Here is a 13,740-nt window from a genome sequence, read left to right on the forward strand (position 1 = left end):
ACACAAAGCCCTGGCAGAGATTCAAGGGGCCGCGGAGATTCAGCCAGTGCTATTTGCTCTGCCATGGCGACTCCCTGAGACCCAGCCCTAACCAATTTACATCCCCATCCAAGCTGTGCCAGGTGCACAAAAAGACCCACCTGCACTTTTGCAGCCTATCCCAACAAATTGCAGACTTCAACTGCTCGCAGCCATGGGAGACACACTCAAGAAGCAGACCCAGGAGAACCAGGATGGCGGCATAAGGAAGAGACCTGTGCGTGCTACCTCACACAACAACATCGAAACTACCAAATATCAAGAGAAACCAAGATGGCGGCATAGGTAAACACCGGAGTTTGCTGCCTCGAACAACCACTTTAAAAATACAACTAAAAGACGGAACAGACATCACCCAGAACCACAGGAAGGCTGGCTGAGGAGAGACTCTTCAACTAGAAGGAAAAACAACAGCATTACGAGGCCCAGAGGAGGCGCAGTGTGGAAAATTTAAAGGTACGGTGGTGCGGCGGTGCGCGTGCAAAGTGGGCTGGTGGCTGAGGGCGCTGTTGTCGTTTTCAATCAGGAGTGAGTCTCAGACTCTGGGCTACAGATTCGGGCGAGTCTCTAGGGACCCAGACTCAAACGGGAGAAGCGGGACTGTCTGGCTACGGTCCCTCCGAGGTTTGCAGCGGTTGTGGGGACAGAGAGGCAGAGCCCCTGGAGACGGACTGAGAGCAGCCATAGCTGCTCCCTCCCCCCGCCCTGTTGAGCCCGCCCCGCCCAGGCCCTGCGCAGAGCCATTTGCCGGATTGCCTCAGGCAAAGGCTGGATTAGCGCCTCCCCAGAGGACTGAAGTTTTCCACACAGCTGATTCCAACAGCCAGTCGGCCTGGTGGTCAAATCCCTCTAGTGTTAACTACAACAATTAAGGCTTGGCTAGAACAAGACTGCGCACAGAGACCACAAGGGGGTGCACCAAGAAAGCATAAAAGATGCGGAGACAAAAAAACATGACAGAAATGGAGGATATGGAGCTAAGAATCGCAATTTTGAGGGCTTGCTATAAACTTGTGCAGAGCCTCACGAAAACTAATGAGACCCTCGATGCTATGATAAAGAAATTAGAAAGTAAGCATACACGGACTGAAATAAAGAATATTATACCCAATAGCAGACCAGAGGAGCACAAGAATCAAACCAAAGATTTGACAAAAAACACCCAACTGGAAAAGCAAAATGAAAAAAGAATCCGAAAGTGTGAAGATAGTGTAAGGAGCCTCTGGGACAGTTTCAAGCGTACCAACATCAGAATAATAGGGGTGCCAGAAGATGAAAGACAGCAAGATATTGAAAACCTATTTGAAGAAATAATGGCAGAAAACTTCCCCCACCTGGTGAAAGAAATGGACTTACAGGTCCAAGAAACGCAGAGAACCCCAAACAAAAGGAATCCAAAGAGGACCACACCAAGACACATCATCATTAAAATGCCAAGAGCAAATGACAAAGAGACAATCTTAAAAGCAGCAAGAGAAAGAGACTCAATTACCTACAAGGGAATACCCATATGACTGTCAGCTGATTTCTCAACAGAAACTTTGCAGGCCAGAAGGGAATGGCAAGAAATATTCAAAGTGCTGAATACCAAGAACCTACAACCAAGATTACTTTATCCAGCAAAGCTATCATTCAGAACTGAAGGTCAGATAAAGAGCTTCACAGACAAGGAAAAGCTAAAGGAGTTCATCACCACTAAACCAGTATTATACGAAATACTGAAAGGTATCCTTTAAGAAGAGGAAGAAGAAAAAGGTAAAGATACAAATTGTGAACAACAAACATGCATCTATCAACAAGTGAATCTAAGAATCAAGTGAATAAATAATCTGATGTACAGAATGAACTGGGGATTATAATGAATCAGGGACATAGAAAGGGAATGGACTGACTATTCTTGGGGGGGTAAGGGGAATGGGAGATTCGGGAAGAGACTGGACAAAAATCGTGCACCTATGGATGAGGACAGTGGGTGGGGAGTGAGGGCGGAGGGTGGGGCGGGAACTGGAAGGAGGGGAGTTATGGGGCGGGGGAGAGGAACAAATGTAATCTGAACAATAAAAATTAAAAAAAAAAAAAAAGAAACTACCAAATATCAGACAAACACCTATCATACAGAACCATGGGAAAGTTGGCCCAGTGGAAGCTCTACAACTGGAAGGAGAGAAAGAACATTGAGACTGAGTAGGATGTGCAGAGACACCAAGTACAGAGCCCAACCCAACAAACTGCAGATTTCAACTCCTCGCATAGAAAGAAGCGCATTGAGACTGAGTAGGATGTGCAGAGGCACCAAGTACAGAGCCCATCCCAGCAGGCTGCAGATTTCAGTTCCTTGCATCTGGGAGGGACACAATCTGGGGGCAGAATCGGGTCCTGGGCAGGCCGGGGCTGGGCCTGACTGAGCCGGCACTGTGGAACTGCTGTACCAGCAAGCTTACAAACATGCCCACTGGTTCCAGTCTCTCGTGGGGCGCTGGGGGACAGCAGACAGGCAGTCTGTGCACTTGGTGGAGGGCAGGAGTGCTGGATGTTCAGCCACCAGGAACGCCTGGAGATTTTGTCTGGTGGGGAGCTGCCGGCAGGGGACAGAGGGCCAAACTTCCTGTTTCCCCGGTAAGGCTGGGATGGTCCCGGTGAGGTCGGGACAGCCCCGGTGAGAACGATACGGCCCCGGTGAGGTTGAAACGGCTCCGGTGTGGTAGGGACGACCCCGGTGAGGTTGAAACGGCACTGGTGAGGTAGGGACGGCCCCGGTGAGGTTGAAACAGCCCTGGTGAGGTTCAAACGGCCCCGGTGAGGTCGGGACAGCCCCGGTGAGAACGATACGGCCCCGGTGAGGTTCAAACGGCCCCGGTGAGGTCGGGCTGGCCCCGGTGAGGTTGAAACGGCCCCCATGAGGTAGGGACGACCCCGCTCAGGTTGAAACGGCCCCGGTGTGGTCAGGACGGCCCCGTGAGGTTGAAACGGCCCCCGTGAGGTAGGGATGGCCCCGGTGAGGTTGAAACGGCCCTGGTGTGGTAGGGACAACCCCGGTGAGGTTGAAACGGCCCCAGTGTGGTAGGGACAGCCCTGGTGAGGTTGAAACGGCCCCGGTGTGGTAGGGACAACCCCGGTGAGGTTGAAACGGCCCCGGTGAGGTAGGGACAGCCACGGTGAGGTTGAAACGGCCCGGTGTGGTAGGGACAACCCCGGTGAGGTTGAAACGGCCCCGGTGTGGTCGGGACGGCCCTGGTGAGGTCAGGACGGCCCCGGTGAGGTTGAAACAGCCCCCATGAGGTAGGGACAACCCCGGTCAGGTTGAAACGGCCCCAGTGTGGTAGGGACAACCCCGGTGAGGTTGAAACGGCCCCGGTGAGGTAGGGACAGCCACGGTGAGGTTAAAACGGCCCCTGTGAGGTAGGGACGGCCCCGGTGAGATTGAAACGGCCCCCGTGAGGTAGGGACGACCCCGGTGAGGTTGAAACGGCCCTGGTGAGGTCGGGACAGCCCCGGTGAGGTTGAAACGGCCCGGTGTGGTAGGGACAACCCCGGTGAGGTTGAAACGGCCCCGGTGAGGTCGGGACGGCCCTGGTGAGGTTGAAATGGCCCCCGTGAGGTAAGGACAACCCGGGTGAGGTTGTAACGGCCCCGGTGTGGTAGAGACGACCCTGGTGAGGTTGAAACGGCTCTGGTGAGGCTCAGACAGCCCTGGTGAGGTTGAGACTACTCCAGTGAGGTTGGGACAAATAAAGGGGACCAGTATAGACTGATGAACAGGGGTAGATACAGAAGCAGAGCAACATTGAACAGAATGTCAAACTACAGTGGGAAGCCTAGGGAGGGTTTGGGGGGGGATTAAGAGATCAACTGAAGGACTTATATGCATGCATATAAGATTAACCAATGGACACAAGACACGGGGCGGGGGGGGGGGGGGGTGGGGGGTAGGGGCCGGGGGAATGTCAAGCCGGGGAAAAAAGGAGACATATGTAATACTCTTTGTAATACTTTAAGAAATAAAAATTATTAAAATATTAAAAAAATGCTGAAAGGTATCCTTTAAGAAGAGGAAGAAGAAGAAAAAGGTAAAGATACAAATTATGAACAACAAATATGCATCTATCAACAAATGAATCTAAGAATCAAGTGAAGAAATAATCTGATGTACAGAATGAAGTGATGATTATAATAGAATCAGGGACATAGAAAGGGAATGGACTGACTATTCTTGGGGGGGAAAAGGGGTGTGGGAGATGTGGGAAGAGACTGGACAAAAATCGTGCACCTATGGATGAGGACAGTGGGTGGGGAGTGAGGGCGGAGGGTGGGGTGGGAGCTGGAAGGAGGGGAGTTATGGGGGGGAAAGAGGAACAAATGTAATAATCTGAACAATAAAGATTTAATTTTAAAAAAATACATTTAAAAAAATAAATAAATAAATAAAATAAAATGGAGATAATATAAAAAAAAAAATAACGAAATCTGGGTGAAGTGTGAAGAGCCAATGGCTGCCTAGGAGGTGGAGCTTTTGACACTGACTGGCATAGAAACTGACCAATCAGGACCTACTGGGGTGAACTGCAATAGCAGAACCTAGGTGGGGGCTGAGGAAGGGTTTTAAGGGCAACAGCTGTTTGGCGTAAGGTGTAAAAAATCAGTTCAATTTTTTAATGAACTGGTTTGGCAGTATAGTGCATATGGCTGGCTATCAGTCCAGATATAGGGATTATGTATTTTTGTCTGCCAAGAACATCTCCTCTTGATGAAAAAGGCTCCCCCACCCATTTAAGCAATCCTATCCTATATAATCTATCTATACTACTAAAAGGGTAATGTGCTAATTAGACTGGGTCGACCGGCCATCTTCCGGACATCTGAATTCCTTCTGGACAAAGCCATGGTGGTAGGGGCCAAGGCAGAGTTTGTTAGGGGCGATCAGGCCGGTAGGGGAGGGCAGTTAGGGGTGATCAGGCAGGCAGAGGCAATTAGGGGCTATCAGGCCAGCAGGGGAGAGCAGTTAGGGGTGAGACCAGGCCAGCAGGGGAGGACCATTGGGGATGATATCAGGCCAGCAGGGGAGGGCAGTTGGATGCAAGATCAGGCCAGCAGGGGAGAGTAGTTGGGGGCAACCAGGCCAGCAGGGGAGGGCAGTTAGGGGTAATCAGTCAGGCAGAGGCAGTTGGGGGTGAGATCAGGCTGGCAGGGGAGGGCAGTTGGGAGCGAGATCTGGCCAGCAGGGGAGGGCAATTAGGGGCAATCATGCAGGCAGGCAGAGGCAGTTAGGTGCAATCAGGCAGGCAAGCAGAGAGGTTGGGCACTCAGGCAGGCAGGCAAAGGCAGTTAGGGGCAATCAGGCAAGCAGGCAGGTGAGGGGTTAGGAGCCAGCGGTCCCAGATTGTGAGAGATATATGCCACCACCAGTTTAGGTCTGATCCTGGGCCTAAACTGACGGTCGGACATCCCCCAAGGGGTCACCTATTGGAGAGGGTGCAGGCTGGCCTGAGGGAACCCACCCATGCATGACTTTCTAGTCTATACTAATAGACTATACTCATGCCCCTAGTCTATACTAATAATAGAGAAATACGCAAATTGTCCAGGATGCCTTCAAAGTAACTAATGACTGAACATGAGGCTGCATGGGGCGACAAGGCCAGCAGGGGGGTTAGTGAGGGGCGACCAAATGACTGAACAGCAGGCTGCGTGTTGTGACCAGGCCAGCAGAGGGGGAAGTTGGAGGCAACCAGGCCTACAGGGGAGCAGTAAGGGGCAACCAGGTTGGCAGGGGCAGTAAGGGGCAACCAGGCCCACAAAGGGGGGCAGTTGGGGGAGACCAGGCTGGCAGGGGGACAGTAAGGGGCAACCAGGCCTGCAGAGGGGAAGTTAGGGGTGATCAGGTAGGCAGACAGAGGTGGTTAGGGGTGATGAGGCTGTCAGGGGGGCAGTTAGGGGTGATCAGGCAGGCAGCCAGGTGAGCAGTTAGGAGCCAGTGGTCGCGATTGTAAGAAGGATGTCCGACTGCTGGTTTAGATCTGATCCCCGGGATCAGGCTTAAACTGGCAGTCAGACATCCCCCGAGGGGTCCCGTATTGAAGAGAGTAAAGGCTGGGCTGAGGGAACTCCCCCGTGCATGAATTTCATGCACTGGGCCTCTAGTCAATAATAACCTTACATGTAAATAGACTAAATGCTCCAGTCAAAACACATAGAGTGGCTGAATAGATTAGAAAACGTGGCCCTAACCAGTTTGGCTCAGTGGATAGAGCGCCGGCTTGCAGACTAAAGGTCCCAGGTTCGATTCTGGTCAAGGGCATGTACCTTGGTTGTGGGCACATCTCCAGTAGGGGGTGTGCAGGATGCAGCTGATTGATGTTTCTCTCTCAATGTTTCTAACTCTCTATCCCTCACCCTTCCTCTCTGTGAAAAAATCAATAAAATATATTAAAAAAAAAAAAGAAAACATGGCTCATATCTAATCTAATAAAAGAGAAATATGCAAATTGACCACACCTCCACGATGCCCCAAGCCACGCCCACCAGCCAATCAGTGTCAGGGCCGCCTGACAGGTTGAACTGGGCTGAGGTAGGGAAGTGGGAATTGAGAAAAGAAAGAAAGACAGGAGAGCGGAATTGGGAGGACTACAGGTCAAACGAGGAACTGCAGCAAGTTTATTAACCACGCAATGCCTTTTATACACAAAACACTGAATAGGAGGTCTATCAAGAGGAATGTATTCTTTGTTCCTTTTAATCTCTAAGGGAGAGACAGAGTGGCAGGACAAATTCTCGGTACAGCAAATCTCAGTAAATAGTTACAGACTTTTTGATAAGCCATGAAAGGCTGTTCTCATTCTACAAAGGTTGCTCTCATTCTACTGATAACCGCCATCCAAACAAGTCTGGGAAAACTGTGTGGGTAAGGGTCCCAGCCTTGCTAGCCCCTTCAGGTGCAAGGACCATGTCAGCTTACACCTGGTCTCCAACACTTCCTGCCCCCACCCCCCACGGCCGGCAATGGCCTCCGAAAAAGTCAACAAAGTTTCAATTATAGAAGCTAAATAAGTCCCAGATACCTGCTTCCAGCCAGCCTCCACTGGGAGCTTGGGTGGCTGGGGCCATTAGCCATTAGCCCCTCACCCAGGCTGGCCACACCCTTATGTGTGAGGGTCCCTGTTGGGGGGCTTGGCCAGCCTGCAAACAGCCATCTGCTCCTCACCCAGGCTGTACAGACATCCCAAAGGGAAACCCCACCCAGAAGGGGCTGTGGCTAGCATGAAAACAGCCATCAGTCACTCACCCAGAGTGGCCAGGCACCCCAGCAGGACCCCCCTCCCTGAAGTGGGTGTGGCCAGCCTGAAAACGGCCCTCAGACCCTCACCCAGACTGGCCAGGCACCCCAGCGGGGACCCCCACCCTGAATGGGGTGTGGCCAGTCTGAAAACTGCCCTCAGCTCCTCACCCAGGCTGGCCAGGCACCCCAGTGGGACACCCACCCTGATCCAGGACAGCCTTCAGGGCAAACCAGCTGGCCTCCACCCATGCACCAGGCCTCTATCCTATATAATAAAAGGGTAATATGCAAACTGACCCTAACAGCAGAACGACTGGGAATGACTGGTCACTGTGCACATACTGACCACCAGGGGGCAGATGCTCAATGTAGGAACAGGGGGAGCTTTGCTCAGCTACAAGCCAGGCTTATGGTTGCCAGTACACAGGTGGTGGTGGGAGCCTCTCCCGCCTCCTCAGCAATGCTAAGGATGTCCGAATGCAGCTAGACCTGCTTTCCGCTGGCAAGTGGACATCCCCTGAGGGCTCCCAGGCTGCCACAGGGATGTCCGACTCCAGTTTAGGCCCAATCCCCAGGGGAGCGGGCCAAAGCCAGCAGGTGTTCATTCTCCAAAGGGTCCCAGACTGCGAGAGGTCACATGTTGGGCTGAGAGACCCTCTCAAGTGCATGAATTTTTGTGCACCGGGCCTCTAGTGTGTGTATATATATATATATATATATATATATATATATGCTATCCAAAGTGTCCCCTTGGGAGTTTTATCAGGAGACTGGGAGTTCAATCGCTAGCTATGATGTGCACTGACCACCAGGGTGCAGCACAGAACAAAGGAAGGCCCCAGCCGGCAACCAGAAGTCCCCAATCCACCCTGATTGCCAGCCAGGCCTAGGGACCCTACCTGTGCACAAATTTCTTGCACCGGGCCTCTAGTATGTGTGTGTGTACATGTATATATATAAATACACACACACACACACACACACACACACACACACACACACTAGAGGCCCAGTGCACAAAAATTTGTGCACTCAGTGGGGTCCCTCAGCCTGGCCTGCTCCCATTCACAGTCCAGGATCCCTTGGGGGATGTCCACCTGTCTACTTAGGCCCACTCCCCGGGGGAACAGGCCTAAGCTTGCAGTCAGACATCCTTCTGGCAGCCAGGGAGCCCTTGGGGTCTAAACCGTTAGTTGGACATTCTTAGTGCTGCCACGAAGGTGGGAAAGGCTCCTGCCACCACCACTGCGCTGGCCAGCTATGAGCCAGCTTCTGGCTGAGTGGCACTCCCCATATGGAAGTGCACTTACCACCAGGGGGCAGCTCCTGCATTGAGCATCTGCCCCCTGGTGGCCAGTTCGCATCATAGCAGCCGGCCATTCTGCCGTTCAGTCAATGTGTATATTAGCCTTTTATTATTATTATATAGGATGTCCCCATTTCCCTCCCTTTGCCCCCTCTACCCAGCTCTTGCCCCCCACTTCTCTCTGGCCATCACCATACTGTTGTCTGTGTCCATGGGCTGTGCGTATGTTTTCTTTGGCTAATCCCTTCTTTAAATTCACTTTTTAAAATTTTTATTTTCAGATAAGTGCTTATAACTGCACTATTATATATTTTCTATTATATCATTTAGAATTTATATTTTTAATTGAACCCTTGTAAATTTTAGCACAATTTAATAAATTATGCTAGAAGTAATTAGATTTTTCATATAATGCAGATACATTTCAATTAATATTTTATTAATTTTTAATTTTTAATTTTTAATATTTTAATTTGAAATCATCTCATACATGTAAAAAAAACCTATAAAATACTACAGCATATTATATGTACCCTTCACCCAATTTCTTAGGTGCTAATAATTTAAACATAACCATTATAGAACTAAAAAAATTTGGAATATATATTTTTTATAATCTCTTTAATGTTACTAAATCCATTTACTTTGCTTTTGTTAGTCTTCACCCAAGGATATTTTTCCATTGAATTTTAGAGAGAGTGATGGTAAATGGAGAGACACATTGATTGGTTGCCTCCTGCACATGCTCTGATAGGGACTGGGGATCAAACCAGCAACTGAGGTACATGCCCTTGACTGGAATTGAACCTGGGACCCTTCAGTCACAGGCTAATGCTCTATCCACTGAGCAAAACAGGCTGCAGCTTAATTCATTTACTTTTAATCTGTATGTGTCTTTATATTTAAAGTGGGTTTTGTTTTTGATTCACCCTCATAATCTGTCTTTTCATTGGTGCATTTATGCCACTGACTTTCAGAGTGCATACTGATAAAGTTACTACCATATCAGGCGGCTTCTGGGGTTTCTGGGGCCGGGTTGCCTTGCCACCTGGGACTGGATCCAGTCCCGGGCGGCAAGGCAGGCCGGCTTCTTTTAAAATTTTTTTTTTTTAATTTAACTACACACAAGAAATACTTTGATAGAATCTAAAATAACAAAATACTTGAACAACCTTTTTTTTTTAGATTTACATTTGTATAGAAACAATCTGTGGAACTCCTCACCTCAAAACTAAGGTATCTAAAGACAGGGATTCATCAGTGTTGCTTTAAATAAGTATGTGGTTAAGAGTTACAGTTCCCATTTTTAACTGAAATGTGTCTCTCTGCTGCTTCTCTTGGGTCCAAAGCTTAAGGCCTTAGGAAAGTGGCCGAGGGAAAAAGGGTGGCTGCTCTCCTATCCTTCTTGTGTGTGGAGGACATTGATTGGAACAGGGTTGTCATGGAAGCCAGGAAGTAAAGAAATCAATTGCACATCTCTAGTTGCCAAGGGTCAAAGTCATAGCGCGTCTTTCCACAACTTCCTATCTGTAGATGTAAAGTTCCGTTATAATGGCCCAAATGCTGTCCCCTCCCCGCACGCTCCTCGCCTTCACTAATCATGTCAGTTATTATGGGTAGGCTGTGGCTACGGTCCATACGTCCTCCCTAAAGGCCGGTCATTTTGTCACATTTAGGTATCATTTTTTGCATTATGTCACTTAGATGCTGTGTCTTGTGCCCAGTTAGGGTCTACCACCCACTAAGAAATGCCTCACCCCGCCCTCGAATCCGCAAAGTGCCTAAGAGTGAAGACCCCCTGGAGACAGTGACTTTGGTGGAGCACCTCCCAGAGATGCCTAGATCATGCCATTGATCTTAGTCCACTCGTAGATGTCCTGTTCGCACACTATGTCGGAGTTGATGAGCAGGTATCCGTCGCCAATGCAGAAATGCTTCTGGCAGGCGGCACATTTGAAACACTCCAGGTGATACACCTTGTCTTTCACCCGCATCGTCATCTCATAGGCATGGATCCGCTTGTCACAGGAGGTGCAGAGACCATCTTGGCCGAAAAGCCCGAAATAGTCCCTCCGGCAGAGCTTGTGGCCCAGCTTGTAGTAGAGGCGCCGCCCCACCTCGCCCAGCCGGCACCCACAGAAGTCACAGCTTAGACAGTTCTCGTGCCAGTACTGGGCGATGGCCTTCAGAAAGTAGCAGTCCCCGATGTTCTGATGGCAGCCTCCACATGTCAGCAGGGATGGGGGAATCTGTAGCACCTCATCCACAGGCTCCTCAGACGGGTCCAGGCTCTTCCTCTTGATGGCCGAGGACACTGGGGAGGGAGGTGGCGTGCCAGGCAGTGGGGGCGCTCCCTTTGTGGCTCGGTGCTGGCCGGCAGCTGGGACTCGGACCCCCTGGAGTGCTCAGGCACTGCCGCTCCTGCGCCAGGGCGCTCCGGTGGTGAGCTCACCCCTCCGTGCTCAAGGACAGTCACCGCGCTCTCTGCCTCTCCACCAGTTCCTTCAAGTCCAGGATGGAAAATAGCTTCTTTTCAGAACTGTTGTTCCAAAGATGATGTAATTCGGTGGCTTCTCCAATCAGATCGAGACTGTCACTCCTCTGCCTCCTCAGCTAATTGCCCTTCTTCACACCTGTTGCTAGTTCCTGGCACCTATGCCAGCTCCTTTCCCTGCCTGGACACCCACAGGTCCTGGTGGACAGCAAGGCCTAGGGATGATGGGGTGTATCCTTCCCACTTCTGCTCAAGGCCAGTTGCTGTTTGTTGAGTGTGTTGCAAACCCATGGTTGGGGGAGCTGGGCCCCCTGTAGCCCGGTTGTCTATCTGATGGGTGGAGTCTTCGCTCCTGCAGTGAGCTCTCATACCGCATGTGCTCTGCGTGGAATCTCCAGATTTCCAGGGGAGGTCCTCTGTGCTGTGCCAGATGGCAAGGCTGGATGCCCCCATCCTGCTCAGACCCTCAGGCCCTGGCTCAGAATGTCGCAGGTCGGCTTCTGGGGCTTCTGGGGCGGCAAGGCGGGGCCAGGCCTGCCCTGGATGGCAGCATGCTGGCGGCTTGGCTGTCCCACCCTGCCTGCAGTATGCAAATTAGCTGCCATCTTTGTTGGCGGTTAATTTGAATATTTCGCTGATTAGCCAATGGGAGGTGTAGCAAAGGTATGGTCAATTACCATGTTTGTCTATTATTAGATAGGAGAGAGAGAGAGAGAATGAATGGGAGAAGGGTTTGACCTGGAATTCAGGAAATAGAATGCTGGACTCTGCTAAAATTCACTCTTCTTATGTATAAACTTATATTATTATTTAATTAGTCAATAGCCTCTCAATCTTATCCAACAATGTTCCCCTAATAGTAAAAAATAATGGATGCCTATTTTGGGGGGCAGTGGCAGAGGAAAAAACAGTTACTCTATGGCTGGCTTTGAAATAATCTTTCTTTAAAAAAAAGATGTTATGCCAAGGCCGGTTTGGCTCAGTGGATAGAGAGTCGGCCTGCGGACTGAAGGGTCCTGGGTTCGATTCCAGTCAAGGGCATGTGCCTGGGTTGCGGGCACATCCCCAGTGGGAGATGTGCAGGAGGCAGCTGATCGATGTCTCTCTCATCGATGTTTCTGACTCTCTATCTCTCTCCCTTCCTCTCTGTGAAAAATCAATAAAATATATTTAAAAAAAAAAGATGTTAATTTTGTAGTCTTCCCCATAATGCATGTATTTGCTCTGAGGAAAAAAAATCATTTATTTGCCAATAAACTGATAACTTTTTCCAGATCATCAAATTAGTGTTCAAGTAATAAATAACTTGACCATCCATTGTTTTTTCAGTTACACAATGCTCTTTTTCTAGTCAAACTCTTACAGACACTGAAACACAGGTACAAGAAAAGTACATTTTACATAAAAAAAATCCAGTCAGTCATGCAACTACACTGAATAATGGACACAAAACAAACAAGGCACAATAGCAGAGGTCCCTACTCTATCAGGCAATCCCACACAGTTATAAAAAATATGCCAAAACCATGTGTCTTCAAGTACGGATCACCCCACACCCAACAGCAGGAAGAATCACACAAGGGGAGAAATAAACCCGGCCACTGAGGGACTCAGGGCGCCTGACAACATCTCGCGTTGTTTTACACACATTCACACACCTAAGGGCCAGGCGAGGCACAGAAAGGGTCTCTTGCTCATCGGAGGCTCTGGCTGGTCGCCGCCCCGCCCCGCACCAGCTCGTCCTCTGCACTGGACCCGCCGGCCCGTTCCACCCTCTGGTCCCATGGGACCTCGGGTCTCGGTCCCCCCGCCCTCTCCCCCCCGCGCTGGCGCCCGATGCCTGCGCCTTGCGGCCCTGGGCGCCAGCGGGTCCTGGCAGCGAGATCCGCGAGCCCCGCTAGGTGGCTGTGTCTTTTAGCGTCTTCGCCAGCCAGCCACAGCCTTCCGGTGGTTGGACTACATTTCCCAGAGCCCCCGCTTCCTAAGGCGGCTTCCTTTCCGTTTGTTCGCGCGACTTGGGGGCCTCGCTTTGGGGGAGAGCTGTTTCTGTGGAGGAGCTAGGGCCAGCGCTGGTGGGACCCGCGAAGCCGAAGTCGCACTGGACCCCGAGGGCGATCCCGAACTGCACCTTCTGTCGAGGTGGGCGGCAATGCTCGGAGGAAGAGACGGTGTAATTTCTTGTGTGGCCGTGTCTCTTGTGGATTTGTATTGTGAGACAAGCATGACGTGTTGGTGACTTGTCTAAGTGAATGGGCGCGCGCGACGGTGGTTTTGTGTTTAAGTGTTTGTGTGAGTTGTTTATGACTCTGACGGTTTGATAATACGGCTATGATTGGTGTTGTTACAGGTCCGCGACAGTGCTGTTGTGAAAGGGTGTTTAGATATTCTTGTGTCACTTTGAGGTTGTGGATGTGATCGTATCGTGTGTATTACTGGGGTTTTCCTGTGACTTTGAGGTGTTACAAATGTTGCTGTGGTTTAGGGTTTGTGACTGCTTTTTCCTCGACCTGGTACTTGGTTGTGTTTTTCTGACTGATTGTATGATTGTGTGGCTGTGTTGTCTTCGAGATTGTGAAAAGAGTAAAATTGCTGCTGTGAAAGGGTGTTTTGGGCCATTGTGTGTCCCTG

The 13,740-nt window shown here is 50.4% G+C and overlaps 1 protein-coding gene and 1 pseudogene across 6 annotated transcripts in view; one reads left to right on the forward strand and one right to left on the reverse strand.

Moving 5' to 3' along the window:
- Positions 1-10,456: 10,456 nt before the first annotated feature.
- Positions 10,457-11,565, reverse strand: LOC138997313 (rhombotin-2 pseudogene; annotated as a pseudogene).
- A 1,569-nt stretch (positions 11,566-13,134) lies between these two features.
- Positions 13,135-13,740, forward strand: part of LOC138997037 (zinc finger protein 420) — a 69,810-nt gene continuing 69,204 nt past the window's right edge. For all 6 annotated transcript variants that reach the window (XM_070398416.1, XM_070398420.1, XM_070398415.1 and 3 more), the window contains exon 1: positions 13,135-13,251. The gene's annotated coding sequence lies outside the window, so the exon portion shown is untranslated. The remainder of the gene's footprint in view (positions 13,252-13,740) is intronic.

This window comes from Myotis yumanensis, unplaced genomic scaffold (genome assembly GCF_028538775.1).
Source record: "Myotis yumanensis isolate MYYU_CA2020_CCGP unplaced genomic scaffold, mMyoYum1.0.hap1 SCAF_18, whole genome shotgun sequence".
Classification (NCBI taxonomy): Eukaryota; Metazoa; Chordata; class Mammalia; order Chiroptera; family Vespertilionidae; genus Myotis; species Myotis yumanensis.